This window comes from Dermacentor albipictus, chromosome 5 (assembly GCF_038994185.2).
Source record: "Dermacentor albipictus isolate Rhodes 1998 colony chromosome 5, USDA_Dalb.pri_finalv2, whole genome shotgun sequence".
NCBI lineage: Eukaryota > Metazoa > Arthropoda > Arachnida > Ixodida > Ixodidae > Dermacentor > Dermacentor albipictus.
In genome coordinates, this window is record NC_091825.1 from 121,952,494 (window position 1) to 121,963,039 (window position 10,546).

The 10,546-nt window shown below is 46.8% G+C and overlaps 2 non-coding genes across 2 annotated transcripts; both read left to right on the top strand.

The window, feature by feature from the left end:
- The first annotated feature begins 8,658 nt into the window (after positions 1-8,658).
- TRNAS-CGA (transfer RNA serine (anticodon CGA)) lies at positions 8,659-8,740 on the top strand. The gene has a single exon. It is a non-coding gene; the product is annotated as a tRNA-Ser (tRNA).
- A 499-nt stretch (positions 8,741-9,239) lies between these two features.
- TRNAS-AGA (transfer RNA serine (anticodon AGA)) lies at positions 9,240-9,321 on the top strand. The gene has a single exon. It is a non-coding gene; the product is annotated as a tRNA-Ser (tRNA).
- The last annotated feature ends 1,225 nt before the right edge of the window (positions 9,322-10,546 follow it).

The following is a 10,546-nucleotide window of genomic DNA, read 5'->3' on the forward strand; positions in this document are numbered from 1 at the left end:
CAAGAACACATTCAAACGCTAAAACATGTCAACCACACTTTGGCTAACATTATATATTAAAATCGCTTCAGCTTGATCAGTTCATCAAGAATAGCCACCCACTCGGGAGGCTCACTTTGGGCACGATATATTTCCCGAATATACGCGACACTTTCGATGAAGTTTATTCTCGCCGGACGGGCATCGACATCGGAGTGTCGCACTGCCATTCTCGTTTTCCACAGACTGTGGAGGCCAAGGAGCATAAACATATCGTACGGAACTCCTCCTTCGTTATCGGTTGGCAAATATCGAATACCAAGAGGTGTAATCGGTAGTTCTTTTTTAAGTGTACGTTGTAAGACATCCCAATGAAATATTGCATCCCAGCAATCGATGAAAACGTGTTCAATGGTCTCTGGCTTTTTACAAAGTAAGCAGTTTACTGTCCATGGCACATATATTCCTTTTTCGTCTAACCATGTTTTTACGGGTAGCGTGTTTGTGTGCAGCTTAAAGAAAAACGTTTTTTGAGAGGGTCTAACTGGCATTTTTTTCACCCGTTTCAGTACATCATCTCCTTGGCCTCCCCAGTTTACAGACCTGTACAATGGTATTGGCAACATTGTATCAACTAAGTCTTTATACAGTGTTTTTCTTGTCACAGAGCACAGATATTCCATGGAAAACCGCACACGCAACATACGAAGTGACTCAACCACTTCGCGCAGATATCCCCTAATACTTCCTCCCTTCACATCACTGGTCGTTACAACATATTGCGGCAGTGCTTTTCCCAAACGAACTTGAATTACTGTGCGTAGAAAATCATTTCTCTGATCCCGAAAAAAAAGAAAACGCGACACAATTTGTCTAATAAACAAATGCGACAGACCTAGCCCACCACTTCGAGCTGAACGAAACAAATTTGTTCTGCTTATCCTCTCCCAACTAGAAGCCCATATGAATACGGCAAAAACACGATGCATTTTTTGCACACTTGAACGACACATTGATAACACTTGCATAATATACCACACTTTCGCTACTAAAAAGAGATTGCACACAGAAGCACGTCCAAACATTGACAAATCTCGGCCAAGCCAACCCTTTGATTTTTCACTCATTCTATCAGCTTCATCGGACCAGTACTGTGCGGTATCATTATAGTGCTCGAGTGGCACACCCAAGTACTTAGTTGGCGTTGTTGACCACCGGATGTTTGCAAAGTGAGCTGGTATAATGTCCCAATGACCGTGCCATATGCCGATGCTTTTTTGCCAATTGATCTGGGATCCAGATTGTTCACAGTACTTCTTTGCAAGACGTACAACTTCAAGTACGCTATCACGATCCTCGCAGAAGACTGCGATGTCATCAGCGTATGCCAGTACCTTGACTTCAGAAAGCTGTAGCCGAAATCCTCGGACGTTGTCATTGCGTATCACTGCTAAACAGAAAGGCTCGAGGTACAATGCAAAAAGCAATGGACTTAGTGGACACCCTTGTCTAAGGGAAGATCTGACTGACAGCTTCTCGCTGAGGGACTTATTAATTATAATCTGTGTCGTGCATTGGTCGTAGGCCATTTTGACGCCATCTAAGATTACTTTCCCTACGTTAACATATTCCAAAACAAGAAGAAGAGCATCGTGGGACACACGGTCGAAGGCTTTCGCCAGGTCGAGTTGCAACAAAGCGACGCGTCTAGCGAAGACGTCGCAACACTCTAGAACGCTTCGCGCTACGTGGCTGTTTGTAGTAATAGTGCGGCCTTTTATGCCGCAAGTTTGATGCGGACCGACAAGATTTGTAATGACTGTTTGAAGCCTCTTTGCCAATACCTTCATGAGTATTTTATAATCGGTATTTGTAAGGCTAATTGGCCTGTATGCCCCAACCGATAAAAGCGCCTTGTGGTCATCTGTTTTCGGTATTAAGACCATGTGTGCACTTCTGAAAGAAGGTGGCAATCGCTTATATTTATGTGCCTCAGAGTATACATGCTCCAACACTTGAGCAAGCCCAGGGGCAAATGCCTTATAAAAGGCGGCTCCTAAGCCATCGGGACCCGGTGATTTGCCTACAGGAAGTTCTTCGATCGCGTGTTCTATTTCTCGGACGCTTATCGGTTCCTCGAGACTGGCCTTTACGTCGTCATCAACGCGCGGCATAAAATTCACGAAACTTGCTTCAAATTCAGCACCCACGTGGATTGGGACGCCGAACAACTTGCGGTAGTGTTCAGTAAAGGCCTGTTCAATCATATTCGAGTCGGAAGTAACCTCATCCCGATAATTAATCTGTCTTATTTCATTTTTCCTTGCGTACCTCTTTTCATCGGCAATGGCGCGTTTGTTCGGCGTCCCATCAACCCACAGTCTTTCCATCCGTGCCCGAATAACTGCTGCTCTATATTTTTCCGTGTCAATAGCTTCCATCGCGTTTTTAACTGCTCTGATTTCATCACTAAATTTTCCAGGTTCCGCACTGTCCATAAAAATCAGAAAATTTAGTTCCTTCTGGAGCTCCTTTTCTTTCATTTTTTCATTGTGTCTTCTAACAGTTCCTACTTCAATCGCGACCATTTTCACGCGAACCTTAAAGTCTTCCCATACTTCTGCCCAAGGTACACTCTCATTACTCAACATGCTTTGAATTTCGTGCTTTACATCGTTTATAAATTTGTCATCACTTAGGTGTTTTTCGTTGAATTTCCAAAGTGCCCAATCAAAACGCGGCTTTTTTGCCTTGGCACCGAGTGCAAACCACACTATACTGTGATCGCTAAACGACACCGGCTTCACGACATAGTTATCGCATAGAGGCACAAGATCTAACGAGATGTAAGCTCTGTCAAGTCGTGCTTGGCTATCTCGTTGATAGTGTGTAAATTGCGGCTGCAAAGTACTGGCCAAAAGGCGACCAACGTCTTCTAGGTTGTAGTCATTTACTAAGGTGTTCAATATCACTGCACTCTTGTCCTGCAGGTATTTACGTTTAGCACGATCTTCTGCATGACACACACAATTAAAGTCACCAAGCAAGATGATGTACTTGTCACAACGAAGGTACTCTTCTAGATTCGAGAAAAAACGACATCTTTCATTGATATCATTTGGCGCATACACACATATAATCCTCCATTGTGATCCATTAAAAGAAAAATCAAGAACAATAAAACGCCCACTTTCGCTCACAGTAACTATATCTTCATTTATACCAATACCCCTTCGAACCAAGACAGCGCATCCACCAGACGTGCCGATAGCGTGACATGTGCATATGTTATAATATGTTCTGAAAGGTGTTACCATTTTGTTGGTTTGCTCCTCGCTTTCAACTTTCGTCTCTTGTACAGCTATAATATCGAGTTCATTTTCAACGCATAGTCGGCTGAGCTGGTACTGCCTCCGTCTTGAAGCGAGGCCGCGTACATTAATAGTAGCAACTCGTATTCCCCTCTTCAAATCCATTGTTAATAAGCGGAAAAGGTACGCATAAAAGAAAACCGTATATAATCACACGTAGCACTTCCAGGTATATATACTTAAGTTACATCTACAAGTGCTGACGGACAGAGCAGCTGTTTCGCGACACATTAAAGTGCAGTCCGCAAAATACCTTGCTTGAGCAGCGGCTGACCTCCCCGACCCTTCGGTAGCGTTGGGCTCTTGCAAGCTCGCGTCTGAGTGCCTTTGCAGGCACAAGTCCCGACGGCTACTTTGGCGTCGGCGCCGCCGGTCTTTTGTCCGGCGGGATATACGGCGTCGGCCGAAATGACGCCCGGCGCGTTACCACCGACTTTGGCGGCGGTTCCTCGCTGTTCGGTTTTCCAGTTTGCCCGCCGTCGCTTGTTGATTCTTCGTGTGTTCGCTTCCCGACCGCCACAACAGCATTGGTAACGTCCATCGCTTCGTTGTCAGATGATGCCATAGTCGAGACGGCAGGCACTCCTTTGGCCGCGATGTCTTGCTTATGAACGTCGACGGCCGAGACCTTGCTCACAGGTCGCGTAGGCGTTTCTGGCACACCTACCGCTCCGGCAGTCGTTTGCCCCTGCGGTTTCGGTGGTTGTGTCGCTGTGACCTTCACCTCGTTGGCGCTCCCGGCAGAGGCTTCCTCGGCATCCGCTTCGTCCATAAGAAGTTCAGCGCTTTCATCTGCAGCCGCCGGCCCCGTCACGTTTGCGTATGTCCTCACGCACTGCGACTCGTCATGGCCGTGACGACGACAACGGGCACAGCGCGGTACGTGGCAGTCGCGCCTGATGTGTCCTGTGTTGCGGCAACGAAGGCAGAGCGGTGCTCTTCCAGGAATCACCACGAGAGCTTCCTCACCGGCTATCCATAACAGATGAGGCACGTCGTCCGCCCCCAAGCCCTGCCTCGGCATCAGGGTGACCAGGCGCGTTGAAGAACCTTTATCCTGGAGGCCATGCACCCGCCACCGCTCTCTTGCCACATCCGTGACTCGTCCGTAAGGCGCCAGGGCTTCACGAATGTCCTCGTCCGGCACGTTGTGTAACATCCAGTGTAGCTTGAGGTGCATTGCTTGATTTCCAGGGTCGACGACGATGCATGGTCTATCCTTCACCTTCAAGTCCTTTGCCCGCAGCAGTTCTTTCACTCCGTCACTACTTTTGAAAGTCACGGCCCACACATGACTCATTCGATACGCCCCTAGGGCGACAACGTCAGACAGCAACTTCATGCTCGACAGCATGTCCCGGAAGTTTTCCGCCCGGTATGGCCTTGCACGCATATCAGCATGCAAAAATAAAGTATTCGTAACAAGTCGCCCTGTTGGTAGTTGAGGCAGTAGCACCTGATAATCAGGATCATCGTTGACAAAAAACCTAGAACCGCGGCCCTGCTGGGCCGCTGATGCCGCTCCGACGGAGCTCATGACAGCCACGTCCGTACACTACAGTGGCCGGAAGTCGACCCTACTCAGCCACGAGTTCGATGCTTCAAAGCGGTACAAAAGCGTCTCTAGAGAATGCGGTGTTGCCTTAGAAACGAGGTGTCGGGCGTGCGTTGCTTGCTCAGGCGCACATTTCGTTGCCGCGCCGAACGCGGCGCTGCTCACCGCGTCCGATGCGGGGCGCGTAGTCGCTGCGCCGTAGCCCACTGTCTTACACCCCTTGGCGGGTCGACGGGAACGCTGTCGCGTTCCACTCTTGAAGGCGAAGCTTAAGCGTCCTCCAATTTTTTTTTCTCTTGCAGGCGCGAACTCTTCACAACGACTGCACATGTGGTTCCTCGAACGCTGTGCGGCGTCTGGGCATGCCGAGGCCGGGGCGGCCGGAAAAAGCGTTCGCCCGACCTTCGGGCCGGCATGCTTTTGCAAAACAAAACCGGATCTCGCAGAGCCGTGCGAAGCGGGCGTTTCGGGCTTATGCGCACCCCGGAGCGGCCGGCCATGCAGCAGCAGCGTCCGCGTTCCGACGGAATACCAATGGCCTCGCGATGTAACCTGGCCGGTCACGCTCGCGCGGTACCTTGCGGCGGTTATAACCAACGCGCACAGATTTGTTAGAGAGGTCGACGCCGGACCCTCGGCCAACTCCTAATTATGCGGTACGGGAGGCACGCGTGCATGTGTATAGGCGTGATGTCGGGGGTGCCGCGTTTCGTGAACGCATGCGATCGTGTCGTATATCCGTATTGGCGGCGTGTGATGCGGATCTGTCAGCCAAAAGGTCACTCTGTTGCTCCCAGTACCCAACCACGGGTACCGGGACCAAATCGCACCGTCACCAAAACGTGACGTGCATAAAACACGAGACGGCACTAACTACACCGTGCAGTGTTGCGTGCGCTTTTTTTTTTTTTCGAGGGGGGGGGGGTATCCTCGTCTTGCTGGAACCTAAAGAACAGTAATGCGCGTTCTCTGCTACTGGGACCAGTTGAAAGTCGTTCGATTCAAGCTGGGAGTCAACTTGACGGATTCATCGGTGGTACCAGATAAGATAGATAACCTAGCTGAGTAGGAACAGCTAACTCAGTGGTTGGACTATTGCAGAGCTGTAACAATCTACAGGCATTTGATGTGTACCATCCTCAAGTGCAGTTAAAAAAAAAAGACTTTAGAATGGTACCACGAGTCCCAACGAATATATTCGTGTTTTTTGACACTCGATCTTGGGGGTTCCATCTCGCCACAGCTCTCTTAGGGGATAGAACCTATCGAACTGTCTTGGTAACCGGTAAGACAAAACGAGTGTCACGACACCAGTAACAATTGGTGCTCCAATAAGCCCCGCAGGTATAGGTGCTTGGCCCTGTTGGGCACTGCGAGAGACACTTTTGTGAAACAAAAATGTTGCGAAAGTGAACGTTGCATCAATATATTCACGTGGAAGTTTCTCAGCTCAATTTGTTACACGCGCTATACATTAATTTTTTTTTCTACCTGTTTTTGATCTGAAGTACAAAATTTACTTACACCCGCTGTTTCCTTGCGGGGGCATTTCGCACGAGTGTTCCAGTGTGAGCTATAGTGAAGTCGCGTACACTTTCTTTTCATAGCTAGAGCAAGACAACATGTGTAATAGCGCAGAATAAACCAGACTGGATTAATTTTTCCCTATCTCACGTTTGCCAAATCAATGGTCGTATCGCTTCTGTGACGAAAAAGTTCTATAAGCCGCCGACAACCTAAGGATGCAGATACGAAGCACCATTGTACAGACAGACAGTGCCGAAGAATATAGGAGCAACACAAGGAGGAGCGCTCGTCCTTGTGTTGCTCCTATACTTCGTTCCTGTCTGTTTGCGCTCAAGAAGTTTGAACACCTACATCGTTTACCCATTATTGCATATACTGCAATATCAACCTCTAGGAAATATTAAGGGGAATTTCACTTCGTTATATCCATTATATATCCAGCTTCGTTAAAACGAGGTTTGACTGTGTGGCTTTTCACTGCGCATTTAGGTGCTCCCTCTTCATTGTTTGTCTCGAAGTGTGTTCCCGTTTAGTTGCAGCCGCCCCAGTGCCCCACTCTTCACTTTGCGACATTCGCCGTCATCGCGCACCCCGCGTTGACGACACCGCACGTCTGTTAATTCGTGGTACGGCAGCAACTCCCGGTAGAAAAAAAAAAAAAAAAGGCCCATTGCCACAGCGCCCATGTCTTTGGAAGGAGCTGACAGCAGATCGCGCCCCTTTCGCTCGACCTTTTTTTTTTTCTTTAGTCATGCGTGTGGGTTGTCTCGCGCCCTCTACACGCTGAGGCAACAAACACCGCGCGGTCACCAATGAGCCAGATAGAGCAGCTGTCGCGCGGTTTCGCAATGGACTCGTTTCTCTGTAATGGATACGCGACTTGCAGCCGAGGAAGGGCACATGTTATCGAGTCACTCCTCTTCCAGGAAGCAATGCTGCGAAGAAAGAAACGGGTTTTGTGTGCGCCGGCTTGATTTTCAGGCGGCGTGAAAACGGATGTATGGCGCGCGTGTCATACACGCATGCTCAAGAACCGGAGTTGGGGGTGGGGAGAAGAAGAGAAACTAGCACATACAGGTAACCTTTTACAAGTAGACAGTGTGCTTCAGCGAACGCTTTCAAAAAATTTTAAAGGTTGTCGGTGGCAGATAGCACAATTCTAGTTGATGAGCTGGTCTACTCGAAGAGGTGCTTGCACAAAAAAATTGAAATGCATAATCGACTAATTAACAAAACCCCACTAATTAAGTCTTTAGCTGGTTACCTTATTGCCCATATTGCAATTTACAAATTCTAGCCGTGGAGTTCGCAAGTCGGATCCACTCGGAACGAATTCTCAGGATGGCACCAATTTCGTCGAGATATTCCGAATTTTGAGGATAACCGCATTCGCGTTCCAGTTTCGTTGTTGACAAAACGTCGTTGCATGCATTGAAGCACAACAATCTGTTGTGGTGGGTTGTGCTTCCTTTTAGACCCATACAGGACTACGCTCCCCTAGAAACAGACCAAGAATTAACAGTTTCCCAATACGAACAAATTACTATTACGGAGAATTCCTCGAATCCTGTCGAAATGCTCGCTACAAGTACCCTCTTCCTGACAAATAATTAAACATCAAGCAACTATATGGAGACTTCTACAAACAAGAACCTTCCTTACACCACTACTCATGCACCGAATACACTAAGAAGCATACTCGTCACACTGCAAGGCATGCAATACACCACGTGCAGACTTTCATCACATTATATGGGCATGCCCATCAGCTTCGGGCAATATCAAACACAGCATAAACCGCAATACTAAAATAAGCTGTCATGATAGCTGTCATGTCTGCGCTACGATTTGTCGTACAGCTTCACCAGCTAGACGTTTGCGATTACTTCCGAGGATACTTGTCAGGTAGCGGTGTGATTTCTGTATGATTCTTGAACTAAAATGTTTCAACCACAGCTGTTCTGGGGTATTTCTGGGTATATTACCCGTCACAATAGGGAGTTTTCGGCTAGGGGACACAAACCATCTTGCGTCCATAGTGTGCATAGCGTCTCAGGCGGGCATACATCTGCGAAGCTCGCTATCCCCTACCGCATTCTTGACACAAATAAATGCCAAATATAACACAGAGCAACGCAATGTAGAAAATATACATAACGAGGAGCAACGCAGTGGAAGATGTGTTGCTTGAGTGGGTTGAGTATTTCGTGGCCTGCGTTCTGTTCCGCAGTCGTGGCCGAGTGGTTAAGGCGATGGACTCGAAATCCATTGGGGTTTCCCCGCACAGGTTCGAATCCTGTCGGCTGCGTAACTTTTTTTTTTTTTTGCTCATCACTTTTATTATATCTTTTTTTACAAATTAAGTGCACCGAATGCACCTGTCACACGTAAAGTCAATTTCATGGAATTATTTAGCATGCGTGCAGTTGTCATCATTTTCAAAATCGCAGCAAAAGCTTTCTGGAGCCGAGCGCCTTCTGTTTGTTTTCTGTTATGACAATTATATCAATAGTATAAATAGAGCGTCGGATAGCAAAAAGGAGTTAAGTTACTTTATATGTGGTCGTTGGATCGGGAGCGTAAACAAGAGCGAACGAGACATGCCGTGTGGCTAAGCAAGCAAAGCATGTACGTTGAACCTGAATCAGGTGTAATAGGCTTAGTTTCGCAGGTGCATAAAAATAAGAACACTTTTTATGTAGGCAAACGTCCTTTACGGCTCTCCACAACACAAATTTAACAGGTGTGCATTTTTTCCAGCCTGCCACACGATTGATACCGACACTTGTGGCAGCGCGCTTGTGCTTGCAGTCGTGGCCGAGTGGTTAAGGCGATGGACTAGAAATCCATTGGGGTCTCCCCGCACAGGTTCGAATCCTGTCGACTGCGCATTTTTTTTTCTCATGTTCTTTTTTTTTTTTTTAATAACTCTTTCCCATTTCAATGTTTTATCATCGGAGCTGTCTTTTTTTGGGGGGGGGGGGGTCTTTTATAAGGTAAGAATGGGAATTCAGAATAAGAATTTATTGTTAGAAGTTGGGTCACATTACAAGTATTTAGTATGCAGGAGGAGGTCCCATAGTCAAAGACGGTATCGGGACCTCCTGTAGAAGAACAGTTATGATAGTTGACATCTCAAAGCAACAGTAGCACATAATAAGGTAGTATACAATCAACAGGAAATGAACGTTAACAGAGCAAAATACAGAATTGATTACATATAATAACAAGGTTTAGCCTATCTCATGGTAGCCAAAAGAATTGTATGGGAAGAAAATACCAGTAGTTCATTTAGAAGAGCAAAAACAAACAAAAATGAGAGAAAAAAGCCAAAAAGAACGGACAAAAAGATGGTTACAGTAAGTTTTCTCATTAGTCTGTCAATAATAAATGCATTTATAGTTCCCTTTTGAATTGGTGTAACGATCTTGTGTTTTTCGTAATGGAAGGGAGAGTGTTCCATACTGATATGGAAGCGAATACCATGGTTTGTTTACCGCAGTTAGTGCGCATTCTTGGTAAAAGAAAATTGTTATTTGACGCGAATCTGGTGGTACTATAAATTGTCAGTTAGATGGCGAAAATGTTGCCGATGGTAACTCATTATGCACAAATCTGTAGAAAAAGAAAATACCTACGTTGTATTCTGTGAGCCCAGAAATAGTAAGGATGTTATTCTCGTGGGGTAAGGAAGTGGCATTAGAAAAGCGTGAACTACAAGTAATTATTCTGATGGCTCGGTTCTGAACTGTCTGTAGAGACGCAATATGAGTATTATAGGTGTTTCCCCAACATATTATTCCATAAGTAATATGAGAGTGGATGAAAGAGTGGTAAGGTGAAAGCAATGTGGTCCGCTACTAAAAATTCTTTTCTTTGTTTTTCCTTTTTTGCCGGAGGAGTGGAAATAGAGGTTTGCAAGTGAGCGCAGAAGTATCTTAACTGAGTCTTTCTTCTCACTGTACCGTTTATTATGCCCCGGGTTTCTCGTAGCTCCGATTTCGCTTAGAGCACTCAGCGCCGACTATCGATTCGAACGGTGTAATGTATACCAGCGTATCCCCCACGACGAATAGGAGATTCGCTGCCCGCCACACTGTGTATATATACACCC